We start from the raw sequence: 19646 nt of genomic DNA, 5'->3' as shown, positions 1-19646 counted from the left end.
TTAAAGGGGGGACAGAGTGTCAGGGAGTACTGCTTTCTGCAGAAATAGGACTCGGAATTTCACTGACTTCAGGTAGTAAGTATCCCGTCTTTTTTTTTTTTTTTGAACTTTAAAAAAAATTAATATTTATTTCCTTTTTGTTGCCCTTGTTTTTATTGTTGTAGTTATTATTATTGTTGTTGTTGATGTCGTTGTTGTTAGATAGGACAGAGAGAACTGCAGAGAGGAGAGGAAGACAGAGAGAGGGAGAGAAAAATAGACTCCTGCAGACCTGCTTCACTGCCTGTGAAGCGACTCCCCTGCAGGTGGGGAGCTAGGGGCTTGAACCGGGATCCTTATGCCGGTCCTTGCGCTTTGCTCTACCTGCGCTTAACCCACAGCGCTACCGCCCGGCTCCCTTTTAACTTTTTAATATTTACTTACTTTGATTAAAGACAGAGAAATTGAGAGGGATGGGGAAGATAGAGAGGGAGAAAGAAAGCCACCTGCAGTACTACTCCACTGTTTGAAGCTCTCTCTCCCCCCACACGTGGGAAGCTTGAACACAGGTTCTTATGCGTTGTAATGTGTGCACTCAACTAGGTGTACCACCACCCCTTTGTATATAAATCATTGTGGGGTATGTGGGGTTGTGGTTTACTGTACAGTTGGCACATGGGTACAGTTTTTCATCTTACTATGAAAGGTGTCTGCAGAACACTGCTACCCCCAATTTTGGTTCTTTTCGATCCTCATGCGCCAACAGTCCAATTGCCTCTCTACTCCTCTTCTTCCTCTCCTTCCCCAAAGTCCTGTGCTTTGGTATAAAACACCACGGCCAATCCAAGTTTCATTTTGTGTTTCCCTTTCTGTCCTTGTTTCTTAAATTTCACTTGTAAGTGAAATCATCTGCTCTTTGTTCTTCTTGTTTTTGCTTATCTCACTTAACATGATTATTTCAGATTCCATCCAAGATAAGGCAAAGGAGATAAAGTAAGTATCCCCGACAAGGGCAACAAAAGGGAATAAATAAAAATATATTTTTTTAAAAAGTATCCTAACTTAGTCCACACTATGCTATAATTAATGACCCCACCCTAAAGCACAACAATCGAATTAAACTCTCAGAGTTTCACAGAGATAGACATTTCTATTATAATAATACTAAATTTCGTTAGTTTGACCTTGAGATAATAATGTCAAAATAGTTTAAGTATTCTGAACCCAATCTCCAAAACCGGAAAACACAGCCTTCTGTTAGAGCTCAGAATACCTCCCCCCCAATTCTTAATGAGAATTAAGTAGGATGATTGGAGACAAGTGTTGTAACAATGTTTAACTCATTAAATTACCACCAATATTGTTCATTTAATATTCTAACAAGAATAACATTAAGTAATAAAAAAAAATGTTGCAGATGCCCATGTTCAGTGGGGAAGCAATTACAGAAGCCAGACCTTCCACCTTCTGCATCCCATAATGACCCTGGGTCCATATTCCCAGGGGGTTAAAGAATAGGAAAGTTATCAGGGGAGGGGATGGGATATGGAGTTTTGGTGGTGGGAACTGTGTGGAGTTGTACCTCTCTTATCGTATGGTTTTGTCAGTGTTTCCTTTTTATAAATAAAAATAAAAAAATGTTGCAGGACTCTGTACATATAAGATTGCATTGTTCAGAACAAAATCTCAATAATATTTCCATTATGAGAGAGAAGGACAATTCTTAGAACTTTTGGCTTCAAAGGCTGCAGAACTTTGCACGTGTGATTTCACCTAAGTGTGTATATTCTGGCCTTAAAAATTAAGTATGTGGGGGCCAGGTGGTGGCACACCTGGTTGAGTGCACAGGTTACAGTGCACAAGGACCCAGGTTCCAGCTCCACTTCCCACCTGCAGGGGGAAAGCTTTGCAAGTGGTGAGGCAGTGTTGCAGGTGTCTCTCTGTCTCTCTCCCTCTCTATCACCCCCTTCCCTCTAGATTTCTGGCTGTCTCTATCCAATAAATAAATAAAGATAATAAAAAATTTAAATATTTTAAAAAGCCAACATAAAAATTAAATATGTGACAACTGATATGTAACTGATATATTTACTTGCCTCTAGGTATATGAGCTTCAAAGTCAGAAGAAATTCCAAAGAAATAATCTTTGGAATCTGTAGTAATCTTAGAGGCACAAAGTTTCTGGACTCAACCAAACGACAGACTGTCTGGCAGAACACTGCCCCGCTGTGCTTTTCATCAGTATTGTGTGTTATCTTAAAGAGTAGCAAGGATCCAGTGGTTCATAAAGGCACAAAGTAAGACATTAATCAAGAACTAATCTCTGTCATTACAAAGCATATTTTTCTGTTGGGGAAAAGACTGATAAACAAAGTCATCCTCAGGAGTAAACTAACACTTTGCATTATTCTCTATTCCCCAATAATATCACATCTGAGTGATACTCTAAACTTTTATAATAATGCATACAGATAGCGTGGTGTAGAAAGGTCAGGGAGTATACATGGGGATAGGGCAATTTATCATTGAGGTATATGTTTTCACTAAGTCAGGATCAGCATACTGAGAGAACTAAGACCTCCCCCAACTAGTAATAGCTAGGAATAAACTACTCAACAACGAAGGAGAATTGAAAGAGCCCTCAATTTACTCTACTCACTAGAGAAAAGAATTGAAAAACATATCTCAGCATATCACAAAGTAACTTAGACCTAGTTGTTACATGATTACTAGGTATTATAGAAAAATTTACTCCCCCTTGCATGATCACTGGCAGGCAGGTCACAAAAGCTGAAAATTAAAATAGAGGAGGCCGGGTGGTGGCACACCTGGTTAAGCACACGTTACCACGAGCAAAGACCTAGGTTCAAGCATCCACTCCCCACCTGCACCCAGGAAGCTTCACAAGCAGTGAAGCAAGCACTATAGGTATCTCTGTCTCTCTCCCTCTTTATTTCCCCCTCCTCTCTCAATTTCTCTCTTATCAAGTAAAGAAAATAAGGAAGGAAGGAAAGAAAAAAAGAGAGAGAAAGAAAGAAAGCCAGCCATCAGGAGTAGTGGATAATGAAGACACTGAGCACCAGCAATAACCTTGATAGCGGAAGGAAGAAAGGAAGGGAGGGAGGAAGGGAGGAAGGAAGGAAGGAAGGAAGGAAGGAAGGAAAGGGAATAGAAGAGAATTAAGTGATAGATGCAACACTTCCTGACTCTTATCGATATTATCTTGCTCAAGATTTTATTAACTTTGGCAAACTGAAGTAAGGCAAGCAAAATGGGATTGAGTGGTAACAATTACTGAAAATGTTCATTTATTTTTATGAGAGAGACACATGGAGAAGAGGAGAGAACAGAAAACTGCTCAGTTTTAGCTTATAGTAGTACTGGGGACTGAACCTGAGACTCTGGGGCCTAAGGCATATTAATACAGTACTCTAACAAGTTGAGCTACTAATCTCAGTCCTAGGAACATTTACTTTTTTTTTTTTTTTTTTTTTTTTTTACCAAAGCACTGCTCAGCTCTGGTTTACAGTGGTGCAGGAGATTGAACCTGGGACTTTGGAGCCTTAGGCAGGAGAGCCTCCTTGCATAATCATTATGCCATCTACCCTAGTCTGTAATATTTATTTTTAAAAAAAGAATTTATTGGGGGATTAATGCTTTACAGTCAACAGTAAAATAGTTTGTACAAGCATAACATTTCCCAGTTTTCCTCATAACAATACAAGCCCCACTAGGTCCTCTTCTGCCATCATGTTCCAAGACCTGATCCCTCCCTCCCAACCCCTACCCCCCACTCCAGAGTCTTTTACTTTGGTGCAATAGTAATATTAACTTTTATCTTTTACACAATGTATCACTTGGATTTTCAACAAGGACTATGTAGTAGTAGTAGTAGTAGTAGTAGTAGTAGTAGTAGTAGTAGTAGTAGTAGTAGTGTGTGTGGTGTTTTAATTCTTAAGCAATTAGAAATATGGGCCATGAGATAAATCACCTGGGTGGGTACCTGCTTGGTCATGCACTTGACCCAGGTATGAACCCCCGGAATCCACATGAAAGGGTTATGGCATTAGAGGAAGCTTTAATACTATGGTGTCTCTTCTCCCCCTCTTTCTCTGCCTTTCTTTCTCCCAGAAAAAGTCAACCCAGAGTAGTGAAGCCCTGACAAAGAAGACAAAAAATTTTTAGAAAACATTTGTAATATTTTATACTAGGAATAGTTTTTATTTTTTAATATTTATTTATTCCTTTTATTGCCCTTGTTTTATTGTTGTAGTTATTATTGTTGTTGTTATTAATGTCATTGTTGTTGGATAGGACAGAGAGAAATGGAGAGAGGAAGGGAAGACAGAGAGGGGGAGAGAAAGACACTGCTTGTGAAGTGAAGTGACTCCCCTGCAGGTGGGGAACTAGGAATAGTTTTTATAGGTAAAACCAAGACTTTTCTCTCTTTCTCTCTCTCTCTCTCTCTTTCTCTCTCTCCTTCTTTCTCCCTTTCTTTCTACTCCCACCAGGGTTATTGCTGGCGCTTGGTGTCAGCACTAAGAATCCACTGTCACTGGCAGTCATTTTTTTCCTACTTTATTTGATAGAATAGAGAGAGAAATTAGGAGGTGAAAAGGATGTAGAAAGGAAAAGAGAAAGACCTGCAGACATGCTTCACAGCTTATGAAGTGTCCCCCTTGAACCACATGGTAATGTGCGCTCAACTGGGTGTGTCACTACCTGGCCCCCAAGAATTTTTCCATTTAACATGTTAATATCAGAACATAAGTGATGAAAAGTAAGCCTAAAACAAGAATTTGTGTAGGATATTTGATAACCAAATATAGTAAGTATATGTGGATATTTCTCATATACTTTTGTGCATATGAGCCTGTCAGACTGGAAAAAGACAAATGGGGTATAGAGGTAACAAAGCAAGTTCATATCCAAAAATTTACTCTATTACCACTTGGTTTGGAGAGGAGTATGAGAATGATCTGAAAGAGACATAGAACTAGGACCTTTTTGTAGAGAGATGGAATTGCCAGGTTAAGGATTAAGAGCTCATCCTACAAGTAGTAGACAATTATGGATCTTTACTGTGAATCCTCTGGAAATAGTATGAAGGGTGATTAGAATGAAGCATTAAAGGCTGTGTGACATGTTTCAGCTTTTTAGAATCTGAAAAGGAACAAAGTAGGGCTGGGGGAATAGCATAGTGGTTATGCAAAAGACTTTGATGCCTTGGGCCCTGAAGTCCCAGGTTCAATCCCCAGCATAAACCCGAGCTGAGCAATAATAATGGCACCTTTCTCTCTCCTTCTCTATCTCTCTCATTAAAATAAACAAATAAATTTTTAAAAAGGGGAAATAGTGGAAATGTGAAGCAACATGTCTTAAGATGTGAGGGATATTTAGAAAAGGATTTAAAAGAACTCAGTATTTTCTTGAGAAGGAAGGATTTAGGAAACATCAAGATAATAAACTTTAGTTCATAAATCCATAGTTACAGGTACTGCTATGTCTGACTTCATCTTTCCTGCTTATCTCTCTCTTTCTTCGACTTTTGACAATGTAAGCCATTCTTGAAACTCTGTACCCCTCTTACCTGTGTTCATGGTAAAAGAGTTCCACTTAAATTTTTCTGTTTAGTTTTCTTAGTCACCTAAACCCACCATGTCCCCAGTTTTTCACTGTATTTTGCATATATTAAAAACACATAGACTGTTTTGTATGAACCCTTCAATCCCCACATTTCTGTTTATTTCATTTTTCCCCTACCAACCTTTCATGCTATAAATTTGATCTCCAGTTTTAATCATTGGAGCCTCAGGCATGAGTCTCTTTGCATGACCATTATGCTATATATTATCAGTCCTGATGCTCATTTCAGAATGAACGTTTTACTGCAGTTGAACTGGAAATCTGGTCTCACACAAGCATTTTGAAATATTGTGTTAATAACCAATAATTGTTTCTGGCTTCTTCAAGTTTCCCAAGCAGTACAGGCCAATTATTCACGTGCTTGTGGTATCACCGTGATGCCTACTTGGCTTTATTTTGACAGTCCTACTTCTTCATTTCCTTTAGTTTCTCTACCAGAATCACTTTTAGTAATAGCTTTTAGTAATTAGAATGAACATTCCAATGTCATAATTAGGGCAGTGAAACCTAGTACAACTGGTTTGGGAATTTTCTACCTCTCTGATTCTCTTGGGAATTCCCTCCCTGTCCAGAATTAGATCTGATAAATACTGCAACACAGAGGTATAAGCGTGGCTGTGATTCTAAGGGGGTAATTCTGAGGCCCCCATAATCTAGAGATTAAAATAGAGATACAGGGATACGGAGAGAGCAGAATGGTTATACAAAACTTTCATGCCTGGGGCTCTGCAGTCCCGGATTCAGCCTCCAGCCCCACCATAAACCAGAGCTGAGCAGTAGCCTGCTATCTTTCTCTCTGTATCTCTCTCATTAAAATAAAATACATAAAAAATAAAATAAAGCAAAATAAATATACATAATGCAAAAGATTTCTGCCATATTAATACTTAAGAATCTTGTTCCAAATTAGATGATTCTCTAAATTCAGAATTCCCTATTTTGTTACGTACCTTTTCATTAATGGGCTTTCCCAAGTATTTGCAGAATTTATGATTTTTTTGACCCAGATTTTTCTGAATGTAGTTTAGGATAGTTCTACTTCAGTGAATCTCAAGGTGTGGTTACCAGACTGTAGCTATCAGTATGATCTGGGAATTTCTTAGGCAAGCAAATTATTAGGCCACGCCCCAGACCAGCTGAAGCAGAAAGCAGAAGGTAGGTCTCAGCAATTTGTATTTTAACAAGCCCTCTAGGTGATTCTGATGCATACCAATTTGAAAAGCACAAATCTAATCTAGCATAATTATCTAGTAGATTAGGAAATTAAGGCTCAGATATAAGCAGTTAAACACAAGACATACAACATACAACTCACAAATGGATATACCAATCCATTTTGAGGGCAAATATGCTGATATTTAAAAAGTCATACTTTGTTTAATAGTAAGTTATAAAAACATGATAAAAGCATCAGATTTGGTTTCATTATGTCCTTCTCAAGATTTAGAAGCAGTCATCCTATTCAAGACATCACAAAAATGTCCAGACCTAAAACTTCTCCATCTCTCCATCTCACCTACTTGGGTTTTTTTTTTCTGCTATCACTGCCAGATCACCAATACCTGTCAAAATCCTAGCCAACATTCAAGGATTTCCTTTGTGTGTCTTTGATTCTCCAAAGTCCTTCCTGTGTGTCATTTTTACATTTTGTCTTCTCCTCTTTAGTTGGTAAGCTACTTAAAGAAAAGGGATCATTCAACCTTTGTGGAAAACAGTCTGGAGATCCCTCAGAACATTAGAAATGAACTACCCTATAACTTGGCAATTCCTCTCCTAGGTATTTGCTCAAAGAATAGAAAAACTCGGGGGCTGGGCAGTGGCACACCTGGTTGATTGCACAAGGACCCAGGTTTGAGCCCCCGGTCCCCACCTGCAGGGGGGAAACTTTATAAGTGGTGAAGCAGGGCTGCATGTATCTCTCTCTGTCACCCCCCTTCCCTCTCAATTTCTGGCTGTCTCAATCATATATATATATATATATATATATATATATATATATGAACACCTATCTGAAGGACAGTACAATTTGTAATAACCAAAGTCTGGAAACAATTTGAGTGCCCAACAACAGATGAATAGCCATTAAAAATGATGAAATCATTTCCTGTGCCTCATGTTGGATGGAACTTGAAGGAATCATGTTAAGTGAGATTAGCCAGAAGGAGAAGGATGATCTCACCTATAGGTGGAAACTAAGAAACAAGGAAGAAAAGGCCAACACGGGGTGAAACTTGGAATGGGTATGGTATGTTTTACCAAGGTCAAGGACTCAGAGGGAGTAGGATTTGGGAAAGGAAGGGAGGACACTCGGGACCCAGTACACGATGGTAGAGAAGTGCTGAGAGTGGAGTCCAGACACCTATCACAAGAAGATAAACCCCATGTGGAAACAAATATGTTACAAACCATTATCTCCCCTAATAAAATAATTTTTGGGGAAAAAGAATATGGGGGGAGGGAGACCATATGTGGCATGGGAGGTAGGTAGTACAGTGAATAAAACATCAAGACCCAAGTTTGATCCCTAGCATCATATATGCCAGAGCAACACTCTGGTTCTCTCTCCCTCTCACTCCCCCAGCCTTCATTAAAAAAACAGATCTTTTTAAAAAGATAAATTAACTATTTTAAAAAGAAATGTTAAAAAATAACAGGAAGCAGATCTTTCTTTGTCACCCGAGGTACTAAGAACAGTCTGTTCCTAGATTTAAGTAATCAGTCACTGAACAAATCCTTTTCCTTTTTATTTCTTATTAAAATTATCCTTATTTTGACAGATTAGAATCTTTATTGTCCACCTAGCCCATGATTTTTTGTTGTTGTCGCTCTATTGCTTTTATTTGGTCTCCAGACTTTCTAACTTTACAATTAGATTGTAACCTAGAGAAGGTAAAGACTAAACCTTAAACATTTTTATGCTCCTCTTCCTTTGGCTAACAGTATGTTGTGCATTGTAAGCACTCGTAAAGATTTCTGATGAAGTTGTAAAGGAATCCCTTATTTTTTCACCTGCTTTGCTGTTCTAAAAGATCCAAACTATGATTGCATTAACTGGTAGGACTTGTTTCTAAGATATGTTACTAATGAAGATAGGGCTGGAAGACAGTGATGCCGCATGAGGATTTGCAACATTCATCAGCTTAAGACCAGGATGTTGAAAAGCTTCTCTATAAAAAATTTTTTTAAAAAAATTACCTTAGGTGCAGATGGCTGAAGCTGTAATACATATAAGCTTTCCAGTCTCTGAGCATTCAGAGTGCATTCATACCTTAACTTGTGTGTCAGAGCTCTCTCCATGGTGACACTGGAAGGTTTGCCATTTGAGGAAATAAAGCTCCACTGCAAGCAGTGCTGTTTACATTAGGCTCCAAAGGAGTCACACGTGCCATGACTTAAGTGTCCATGCTTTATGTGAGTGGAAAGGTTCTGATTGGTAAATGTGTGCTTCTCCCTTTTTGTTCACCTATTCTCTTTTCTTTCTTCCTTTTTTTTCTCTCTCCCCCTTCCTTTCTCCCTTCCTTTCTCCCTTCCTTTCTTTCTTCCTTTTTTGTCAACCACAGTAAAAATACACATTAATAAATGCTGCTTAATTAATAGTGGAAAACAAGGAAGGAAGGCAAAGCAAGAATTCCTCCTACAGATGATCACTTGTAACTACATTTCCTCCCTGCTGTCACACCCCTCGGGTCTCATTTCATATTAAATGTTCTTTGTCACCTGGGGCCCTAGTTGGGGAGTCCTGGGATTCCCACACAGACATGATAGGCCTAGACCTCTAACAGATCCCTCTTGCTACTGGTCCTGGTCATATCCATCAGGAACAATATAATGGACCCCTTTGTGGGCCCCTATATGTGGATCAACAATGGTAGGGACTGTTCTATTCTCCAAAGGAAGGTTGGACAACATACTCCACCTATCACCTAAGGAAGATGGGTCTTGAAATTGGAACAGCCTGGAATGTTCCTAGCCATGACTATAGAATGTGAACTCAGACCTACAGGGATGCAGAGGTTACATAGGCTCCTAAGCTGACTATGGGCCCTAGATCAAATAGATGGGGTTTACAGTCAACAATATTTATATACTTCTCCCATATTTGGGAGCTAATCTCTCCCCCTGATCCAGCTTTCTAGTTCTTTTTCCATTATGACACCATCTCCACAGACAATACCTTAAGCTCACCTGCATATTAGATGTCAGGCTCAGGCAAAAACTAGTAGAGTAATGGCCTCCTTGGAATATACCTAAAATAGACCTACTAGCTTTTTCCAAAACAGAGACCCCAAATCTTCATCTGCAGTATTCCTGCCTTTAGGTTCATTATTAGTCAACAATTTGTTCTGCTTTGTATCTTAACTCTTTTTTAGCCACCAGGTTCCAGGTGCTACCATGATGCCAACCTGACTTCCCTGGGCAGATAACCCCACCAATGTGTCTTGGAGTGCTGCCTTCCCAGAGCCCTGTCCCACTAGGGAAAGAGAGAGGCAAGCTGGAATTATGGATCGACCTGCCAACACTCATGTTTAGTGAGGAAGCAAGTACAGAAGCCACACACCTTCCACCTTCTGCAACCCATAATGATCATGGGTCCATACTCCCAGAGGGATAAAGAATAGGGAAGCTATCAAGGGAGTTCTGGTGGTGGGAATTGTGTGGAATTGTACCCCTCTTATCCTACAGTCTTGTCAATATTTCCATTTTATAAGTCATTTAAAAAAAAAAGTTCTTTGTGTCACTAGAGAAATAGTTCAGCTGGCAGAGCATAGGACTCACATACCTGAGGCTTCTGGTTCAATCCTTGGTGCCACGTGTTGAGTGGTATTCTGTTTTTTACTCTCTCATGTGGATTATATCACATTTGAAATAAATAAAGTAAACCTTTAAGTAATCTTTGATATTGAGTTTTCCTCAATCTTTATAAAAAGATAATATCAGGAACTGGAATTATTGCCAGCTTTCCCCTGCAATTTTGTGGATACTTTCATTAAGAAAGAGAAAAATGCTTCATACACTTCACTTTGTTAAGATTTTATGACTTCCTAAGTCTCAGGCCTGAGTTCTAGGTCAGATTTCAGAACTCTTCTGGATCTTTTTAAAGTTAGTTTTGTTGTATACCACTGTAGTTATGAGCTGTAGCTCAGTGTCCTATACAGAATCCATCACTCCTAGTGGTCACTTTTATTTTCTTTGTTAGTATTATTACTATTTTGATAAAGACAGAGAAATTGAGATGATAGTGGGAGGAGGTAGGGGAGCAGAGGAAAGAGAGAGAGAGACCGAGAGAGAGAGAGAGAGAGAGAGAGAGAGAGCTGTAGAATCCCTTCACTGATTATGAAGCTTTTCCCCTGAAGGTGGGACCTGGGGACTTGAACCCTGGTCCTCACATATGGTAATGTGTGCACTCTACCAGATGCACCACCACCTGCCCCCCCATAAAGGTTATTTTAAAATTTGATTTAACATCGGTCTACAATATTATAAACTTTAAAAAAAATATTATTTATTTATTTTCCCTTTTGTTGCCCTTGTTTTTTTATCATTGTAGTTATTATTATTGATGTCGTTGTTGTTAGATAGGACAGAGAGAAATGGAGAGAGGAGGGGAAGACAGAGAAAGAGAGAGAGAAAGATAGACTCCTGCAGACATGCTTCACTGCCTGTGAAGCAACTCCCCTACAGGTGGGGAGCCGGGGGCTCAAACCGGGATCCTTATGCTGGTCCATGCACTTTGCACCATATGCGCTGAACCCACTGCGCTACCACCCAACTCCCAATATTATAAAATTTTATAGGTATATATTTCATACCTACATATATATATGTGTGTGTGTGTGTGTGTGTGTGTGTGTGACTCACCCACCACCAAATTCTAGTATTACAAGCATAACCCCTTCCCTTATTTTTTAAAATGATAAAAAGAGAAAGAAATTCTCATTACAGTTTTAAGGAATGTTCCCAAGTAATTCAACATTAAGATTTTGACAATTGATTTGAATATCCATTATATTATTTTGGTTTTACTGTTTTTATTATATGTGCATTTTGGCTTGTCTTAATAGCAGTCCAATATAATTTTGCCAAGTGAAATCAAGCATCAAATTGAAACGTCTGTACATGCATAACATTCCCCAGATTCCCATTTAACAATACAACCCCCACTATGTCATTCATCATCTTTCATGGACCTGTATTCTCCCTACCCACCCACCCACCCACCCCAGTCTTTTACTTTGGTGTAATACTCCAGTTCCATTTCAGGTTCTACTTGTGTTTTCTTTTCTGGGGAATGTTATGCATGTACAAACTATTGTATTTACTGTTGAATGTAAAACATTAATTCCCCAATAAAGAAATAAATTATTAAAAAAAAAACCTGAAAAAGAAAAAAAAAAAGAAAAATGCTACAAATGTTTATCTGGAACCAGAAAAGACCTAGAATTGCCAAAACAATCTTGAGAAAAAAAGAACAGAACCGGAGGCATCACACTCCCAGATCTCAAACTATATTATAGGGCCGCTAAAAAAAAAAAAGAAGAAACGTCTGCATGCATTTTTTTGTTGTTCCTTAGACAAATTGTTTAATGGAAATATTAGCAGATTTCCACATAATATTATTTTTCAGGACACCTTTTAGAAATAGCATTAATAATATCTTACATTTGATGCTTTTAGTCATATGTAACATTTTTTTGCTTCTGATTTAATGGGTATAAGTATTTAATTCTGTTGCTTTTAAAAATATGAATGAAGTTAATAGAAAAAAACTGGGGAAGGGTAGCAGAAAAATTACTTCATTGGATTCCTGGGGGGAAGGAACCAGAAATTAGGTAGAAGGGCAAAAGCAACCCTCATTTAAATAGTAAGAATTCAACTCTCCCTCCCACCCAGACACCTCCAACACCAAGAGGGTAGTATCTGCATACCCAGAAAATGTTGCCCCTTCCCCAAAGATATGAATGACCCATCCTGTTGTTACAGGGTTATTATGATACATTTGTTCTTCTGCCACTTCTATGAGGACCTCCCTCTAGCATCAGTTCCTCTTCTCCTTTAAACTACTTGTTCTAAACTCTTTTGTGTGTTTCCTTACTGCCTGATAGACTGACCTATTGGTGGCACTAGTGAGAAAGATGCAGACAGGTTGCTACATTGTGACAGCTATGTCAAAAAAAACTTCCAGAATCTCTGTGATGCAATTGGTTAGTGCATTCGACTGTTAACCAAACATTGGTGGTTTAAGCCCACCCAGGGATGGCTTTATACGTTTTATAACATCTAAGCTGGCACCAGTAGATTCAAAAACTAGTGTCACACTTATTTCCTGTCGCATTAAGAAACTCCCCAGCACTCACAGCAATGACCTTCACATAAGCACTGTGTATTGGAAGCAGTTTTGGGTGCTGTCAATCAGTAGCAAGTCAAGTATATGCCATTTTATCATAGTTCTGTGTATTTAAATATATAGTATAAGTTCATAACTGTTGTACAAGTACATTTCAGATAAAATGGATGTTGTATGATGTTTCCGGGTAGCACAGAGAAAAAGGAAAACAACTAGAGGGTTAGTAAAAAAAATCGACCAAATCAAAATCATCTTTATTAAGACTGCCTTTAAATTTTTGTGTGTCAGTGTGGCCCTGGGGCCTCAGGCATGTGTGATTCCACTACTGCTGGCCAATTTGTTGCATTTTTTTCATTTCAGATAGAGAGAGGGAGAGACACCACAGTACCACAGGTTATCTTAGACCCTGCTAAAATCCTAGGTGTATTTATTCCCTAACTTGAGGCTGAAACCATAAGCCCAGTACCAGCTTGGATACAGCAAATGATACTCACCTGGGCTATTATAAGCTCTCTGTGGGATTCTTCAGGATTGTACACTCACTATAAGGCAAGGACTGCCCTACTCTCTGAAGGGAGGCTGGGTCATCCTCTGCCACTCAAGGAAAAGTGATCCATCCTGAAATAAGTGCAGCCTAGAATGTTCCCAGCTGTGACCATGGGCTGTGAACTCAGACTGACAGGGACTAGGAGGTTACACAGGCTCCCGTGCTAAATATGAATAGATATAATACAGCAAATCGTAAACATGGGATTTTCAAAGTAAACCAAGTTCCCAAATAACTTGGTTACAATAATAACTATCTATTACCTTCTCAAACTCTAAGATAGCAGGAACCTTCCCCATTCTCTATAATAGTTATATTTCTCCCAGTCCTGGAGTCTCTGGGGCGTGGCTTGTTTTTCTGCATACTTCTCTTGACCCATACCATTTGATACTGCATCTGCTGAGTGCAACCAAATCAATGCCATGAGTACCACCTCAACATGTTTCAACTTGGATTGTGTCCAGACACACCAGTACTCTGGTGAGACTGTTCCTAGCTCATAGGACTCCTCAATTCCATTTCAGTTGGTGCACTTCCTAATAAAGCCACATAACCTAGCTATAGACCAGGGTTCATGAGACAGACCACATGAGCACATGTATCTGTAAGTTAGGGAAAACATATACTTAAAATATATATAATATATATATATATATATTATGTAAAAGTGCACAATAGTCTGCAGTGACTCAATAAGTGCAGCAAGCAAGTAGAAAGACCCAAAAAAGAGACTTTTAAAATTAGGTGCCTGAAGGCTTCTAGCGCCCGGGTTCAATACCCAGTACTACCATAAGTCAGAGCTAATCAGTGCTCTGGTGTTCTGTCTACCTCATTAAAATTAAAAATTTGATCCAATATTGTTGGTATTATAGTTGGAATGCCCCCCCAATAAAAAGTAAAGTAAAATAAAATAAAATAAAATTAGGTGCCATAAAGTACTTAATCAAATCGTTTCTCCTTAGACTTAGATACTCTCTTCATCTACTTACTGTTTCACTTTCCTCAGTTACTCTAAGGCCAACTTTATCAGACAAGGTAAGGACTACAAAAGCTGGATGGGGCAAGAGACTGGCATACTTTAATGATGGCTCTTTTGGCCACTACCAGCCACCCCATTGTCCAGGGCCCTAGTCGGGAAATCCTGGGATTCCCACGTAGACATGATGGACTTAGACCTCTAGCTGATCCCTCCCCCACTGTCATTGCCATCTCCATCAGGAACAGCATAGTGGACCCTCTTGTGGGCCTCTAAAGAATCTTGCTCTCAATTGGGTCAACACTGGTGGGGACTGCCCCATTCTCTGAAAAGAGGGTTGGGTCAGCATACTCTACCACTCAAGGAAGATGGGTCCTGCAATGAGTGCAGCCTAGAATGCTCCCTAGCTATGACCACAGAATTCAAGCTTAGACTTGCAGGGATGTGGAGCTTGCACAGGCTCCTGTGCTGAATATAGGACCCAGATCAGATTGATGGGGTTTACAGTTAACAATAATTATATACTTCTCCCATATCTGGAAGCTACTCTCTGCTCTGATCCAGCTTTCTAGTCCTATTTCCAACTCTGACACCATCTCCACAGACAATACCTTAAGCCCACCTGCATGTTAGTTGGGCTCAGGCAAAAATTAGGAAAGTCATGGGCCCCTTGGAATATACCTAAAATAGACTTCCTAGCTTTTTCCAAAATGGAGACCCCAAATCTCATCTGCTATAGTCCTACCTTTAGATCCCTGATTATTAAGTGATTTGTTCTGCTTTATATCTTAACTCTTTTTCAGCCACCAAGTTGCAGATGTTACAATGACACCAACCTGACTTCACTTGATGGATGACCTCACCCATGTGCCCTGGAACACCACCTCTCCAGACCCCTGCCCCAATAGGGAAAGGTAGAAACAGACTGGGAGCATGGATTGACCTGCCAACACCCATGTCCAGTAGAAAAGCAATTACAGAAGCCAGATCTTCCACCTTCTGCACCACATAATGATCCGGGGTCCATGCTCCCAGAGGGATAAAGAACAGGAAAGCTTTTAATGGAGGGGATGGGATATGGAACTCTTGGTGGTGGGAATTGTGTAGAGTTGTACCCCTCTTATCCTATGATCTTGTTGATCATTATTAAATAAATAAAAAGTAATAAATTTGAGAAACAGCAAAAAATCCATGAGACTTCAAATTAGAATCTATTATTAAAATGTCAGGCTTATTTCTCTAAACTTGGACTTACCTACCTCCTTCCATAAGTTAATTTGAATCATTTGAATATGATAAGATGTCCCCCGTACATTGTATAAATCAGTCCAGTTTTCTTTCTTTCTAGACCACAGAATATACAGTACAAGCACACTGATAAAACCATTTTCTTCCCTTTGAAAACTGAACACAGACTAAGAAAAGAAGAAAGTTTCCACAGGATTTTCTAGATGTTTACTGGAACGCAGTAGTCTTTGACTAGGTCACTTTGAGCTGTTTTAGAAATAACAGAATAACATAATTTTATGGCCAGTGGGAAGTACATGGTGCCTACGTTTTTTTCCTCATAAGGTAGAAACCCAAAAGGAAAAACTGAAATGAGTTGTAGGAAGCTTTCCATCTTCTGTTCTGAGATAACATGCTATCAGAGATCCTTTCACCAGATTTTGTTTTTTATTTTATTTTATTTACTTTATTTTATTATTATTTGTTTATTCATTCATTCATTTATTTATTTTTCCTTTTGTTGCTCTTGTTGCTTTATTATTGTTGTTGTTATTGATGTCATTGTTGTTGGATAGGACAGAGAGAAATGGAGAGAGGAGGGGAAGACAGAGAGGGGGAGAGAAAGACAGACACCTGCAGGTGGGGAGCTGGGGCTCAAGCTGGGATCCTTACGCTGGTCCTTGCATTTTGCGCCACCTGCGCTTAGCCTTTATTTTATTTTTGAGAGAGAGAGAGAGAGAATGAGAAATACCAGAGCACTGCTCAGCTCTGGCTTATGGTGGTGTGGGGGTATTGAACCTGGGACTTCGGAGCCTCAGACATGAGAGCCTCTTAAAGCATAACCATTATGTTATCTAACCCTTCCCCAGAATTTGTTTTTTTAATCATTTATTAATTATTATTATTATTTATCAGAACACTGATCCACTCTGGCTTATGATGGTGCTAGGGACTGAACTTTGGGATTTTAGAGTCCCGAGAATGAAAGTCTCTAGCAAAACCACTATACTATCTCCCCTACCCTGGGCTGAACTTTCAACATGGGTACTGAAACCATTTTGCCTCATAGCTGTCCACCATTGTGCTGAAGTGCTGTCTCCTTAGCTCTTAGGTGGTGGATGGGTCCAGAAGTGGACAAAGGTACAATAGACACAAAATGATTTTCTATTAAAAAAAAAAAAAGGCTGGGATTGCACCCCATGATGATCCTGGGTCCATGTTCCCAGAGGGATAAAGAACAGGAAAGCTTTCAATGGAGGGGCTGGGATAGGGAACTCTGGTGCTGGCAATTGTGGGCATTTTACCCCTCATATCCTACACTCTTGTCAATCATTATTAAATCAATAAAAAAACAGCTGGGAAATACTATCATATAGTATTAATAGCAGAGTATGATCAGGCTTTTAAATATATAAAGAGCTGGGTAATAATAATAGATCATTATCAGCACACATAACTTTAAAGGAATGAATCCATTTAGTGCAATGTATATAACTTGCTGAATTTCTTTTTCCTGTCTACACAATATTCAGATGCTATACTTATCTTGTCCTAAACAACCCTTGAGAATTGAATATGGGTAACATAGTTTGTCTCTCTAAACTTACAATCTTTCTCATCTCTAAGTCTGCACTGAAAACTGACACCAAATCAATTCCCCAGAATAGTGTTAAAAATATATTGCAGATACCCATTTTGATGCTTACCAAAGATACTGATGAAATTAAATATTTGTACATAAATATATGTTTATGCATCTGTAAATAAGAACATAGAGTAATGAGAGTTATTTTATTTATAATTTACATGGGTATTTTATCTTTCAAGATGCTCACTTTGGGGTGACTGTATAGTCACCATGATTCTGGGCTCATTGAAATGGGATGTCAGAATTATAAGATATTTTGGAGATTATTGAGCTATTTATTTTTTTTTCATATTGCACATATAGAAACTGAAAAATGATGTCTCCCTAGTCTTAATAGTTAATAAACCATCAGGATAGAAATTCATTTCTCCTAGTTCCCAGCTGAGGTATATTTTTACGAGTGCCTTAGAAAATTTATGTATATTTTAAAATGTACCTTGAAAAAAATCTGTGAATTTCAATTCTACGTTTATCTATAAAATCACATGCATACTATAAATTTCTGAGTTTTTAATCAGAGCTTTCCAATCAAAATGGAGTCAGTCCAAGACATTTACAAGTGTGATCAAAAGTACCAGTAACAAAGGGCAGAATCACTTAGGTTGTCCACCACCATCCACTTACCAAACCTTACAAACACTAGCATATTTTTTATACCTTGACATCAGAAAACTTTGGAAGTTTTTATAACGGAGGTTATCACCATGACTCAGTGCCTGTATTATTCTAACACTCCTATTGGCCATTTTTACCCCCTGCCTCTTTCCCTTTCTCTCTCTTATTTATTTATTTATTTATTTATTTATTTATTTATTTATTTATTTCCAGAACATTGTTCAGCTCTGTTGGGGGTGGTGGTGGATTGAACCTGAGATTTTGAAGCCTCAGGCATGAGAGTCTGTTTGCATAATCATTATGCTATCTACCTTCCACCCCCACCTCACCTCCCCCTTTCTCTCCCTCCTTCCCTTTCTTTCTCTCTCATTCTCTTTTTTCCTTCCTTCCTTCCTTCCTTCCTTCCTTCCTTCCTTCCTTCCTTCCTTCCTTCCTTCTTTCTTTGATAAAGGTTGAAAGACAGAAAGAGAGTGAGAGAGGCAAAGATACAGGAAAGCCCTGCTCCACCACTTGTGAAGCTTGTGCCCTGCAGCTGGGGACCAGGGGCTTGAAGCCAGATCCCTGCATATGGTAACTTGTATACTCTACCAACCAGGGCCTGGCCTAGAGAGTATATATTTAGGAAATTAGAAGTCAAATAAAGGAGAGGAGTTCTTCTGAGGTAACTTCTAAGAGTAACAATATAGATGAAATGTAATTATTTTAATAAAGTGAGGTTTCAACAGTAAAATTTCATTTATATATGCTTTATAGTTTATAAATCACTCAGTGTGATAAGCAAAATGCTAAGATAGTCCCTATGATTCTCATCTGTGATATCAACACCTTTGTGCAGTCCTCACTTCTTGTGAAGGGGTAGGACCTGTGACTTGCTTCTATCAGGTGGAATGTGTCAAAGGTGCTGAACTATCATTACATAGCTATTACATTAAATGATAAAGTGAAGGATGTTGCGGATATAATTAATGTCTCTAAAGAGTTGGCTTTAAGTTAACTATAATAAAAGGGCTAGCATACTAGTGAGCTTGACTAATCAGATTGAGCCCTTAAAAGGACCCTTAAGGGACTGGGGAAATAGCATAGTAGTTATGCAAAAATACCTTCTCTAAGTATTTCTAAGTAGGCTCTAAGGTTTCAGGTTCAGTCCTTAGCACCACCAAAGACCAGAGTTGAGTAATGAGCTGGCAAGAAAGAAAGAAAGAAAGAAAGGGAGGGAGAAAGCAAGAAAGCAAGGAAGAAAGAAAGAAAAAGAAAGAAAGGAAGGAAGGAAGGAAGGAAGGAAGGAAGGAAGAAGGAAAGAAAGAAAAAGAGAGAGGAAGGAAGAAAGAAAAAGAAAGAGGGCCGGGCGGTAGCGCAGCGGGTAAAGTACACATGGTGCAAATCGGAAGGACAGGCTTAAGGATCCCAGTTCGAGCCCCCAGACCTTCACCTGTAGGGGGGTTTCTGTCTCCCTCTCTGTCTTCCCATCCTCTCTCTATTTCTCTCTGTCCAACAATGATGACAGCAATAACAACAACAACAATAAACAACAAGTGCAACGAAAGGGAAAAAATAGCCTCCAGGAGCAGGGGATTCATAGGACAGGCACCGAGCTCCAGTAATAACCATGGAGGCAAAAAAAAAAAAAAAAAAAAAAAAAAAAAGAGAGAGAGAGAGAAAGAAA

The 19646-nt window shown here is 38.9% G+C and overlaps 1 protein-coding gene and 1 long non-coding RNA gene across 9 annotated transcripts in view; one reads left to right on the top strand and one right to left on the bottom strand.

The window, feature by feature from the left end:
* Positions 1-19646, bottom strand: part of PDE4DIP (phosphodiesterase 4D interacting protein) — a 245515-nt gene that overhangs the window by 88599 nt on the left and 137270 nt on the right. The window lies entirely within an intron of this gene.
* LOC132541406 (uncharacterized) lies at positions 22-15772 on the top strand. Its single transcript, XR_009552603.1, has 3 exons — positions 22-75; positions 2082-2276; positions 15297-15772. It is a non-coding gene; the product is annotated as an uncharacterized LOC132541406 (long non-coding RNA).

Source organism: Erinaceus europaeus, chromosome 11, assembly GCF_950295315.1.
Source record: "Erinaceus europaeus chromosome 11, mEriEur2.1, whole genome shotgun sequence".
Lineage (NCBI taxonomy): Eukaryota > Metazoa > Chordata > Mammalia > Eulipotyphla > Erinaceidae > Erinaceus > Erinaceus europaeus.
The sequence above is the reverse complement of the archived record's forward strand: the minus strand, read 5'-3'. Positions and strand labels throughout refer to the sequence as shown.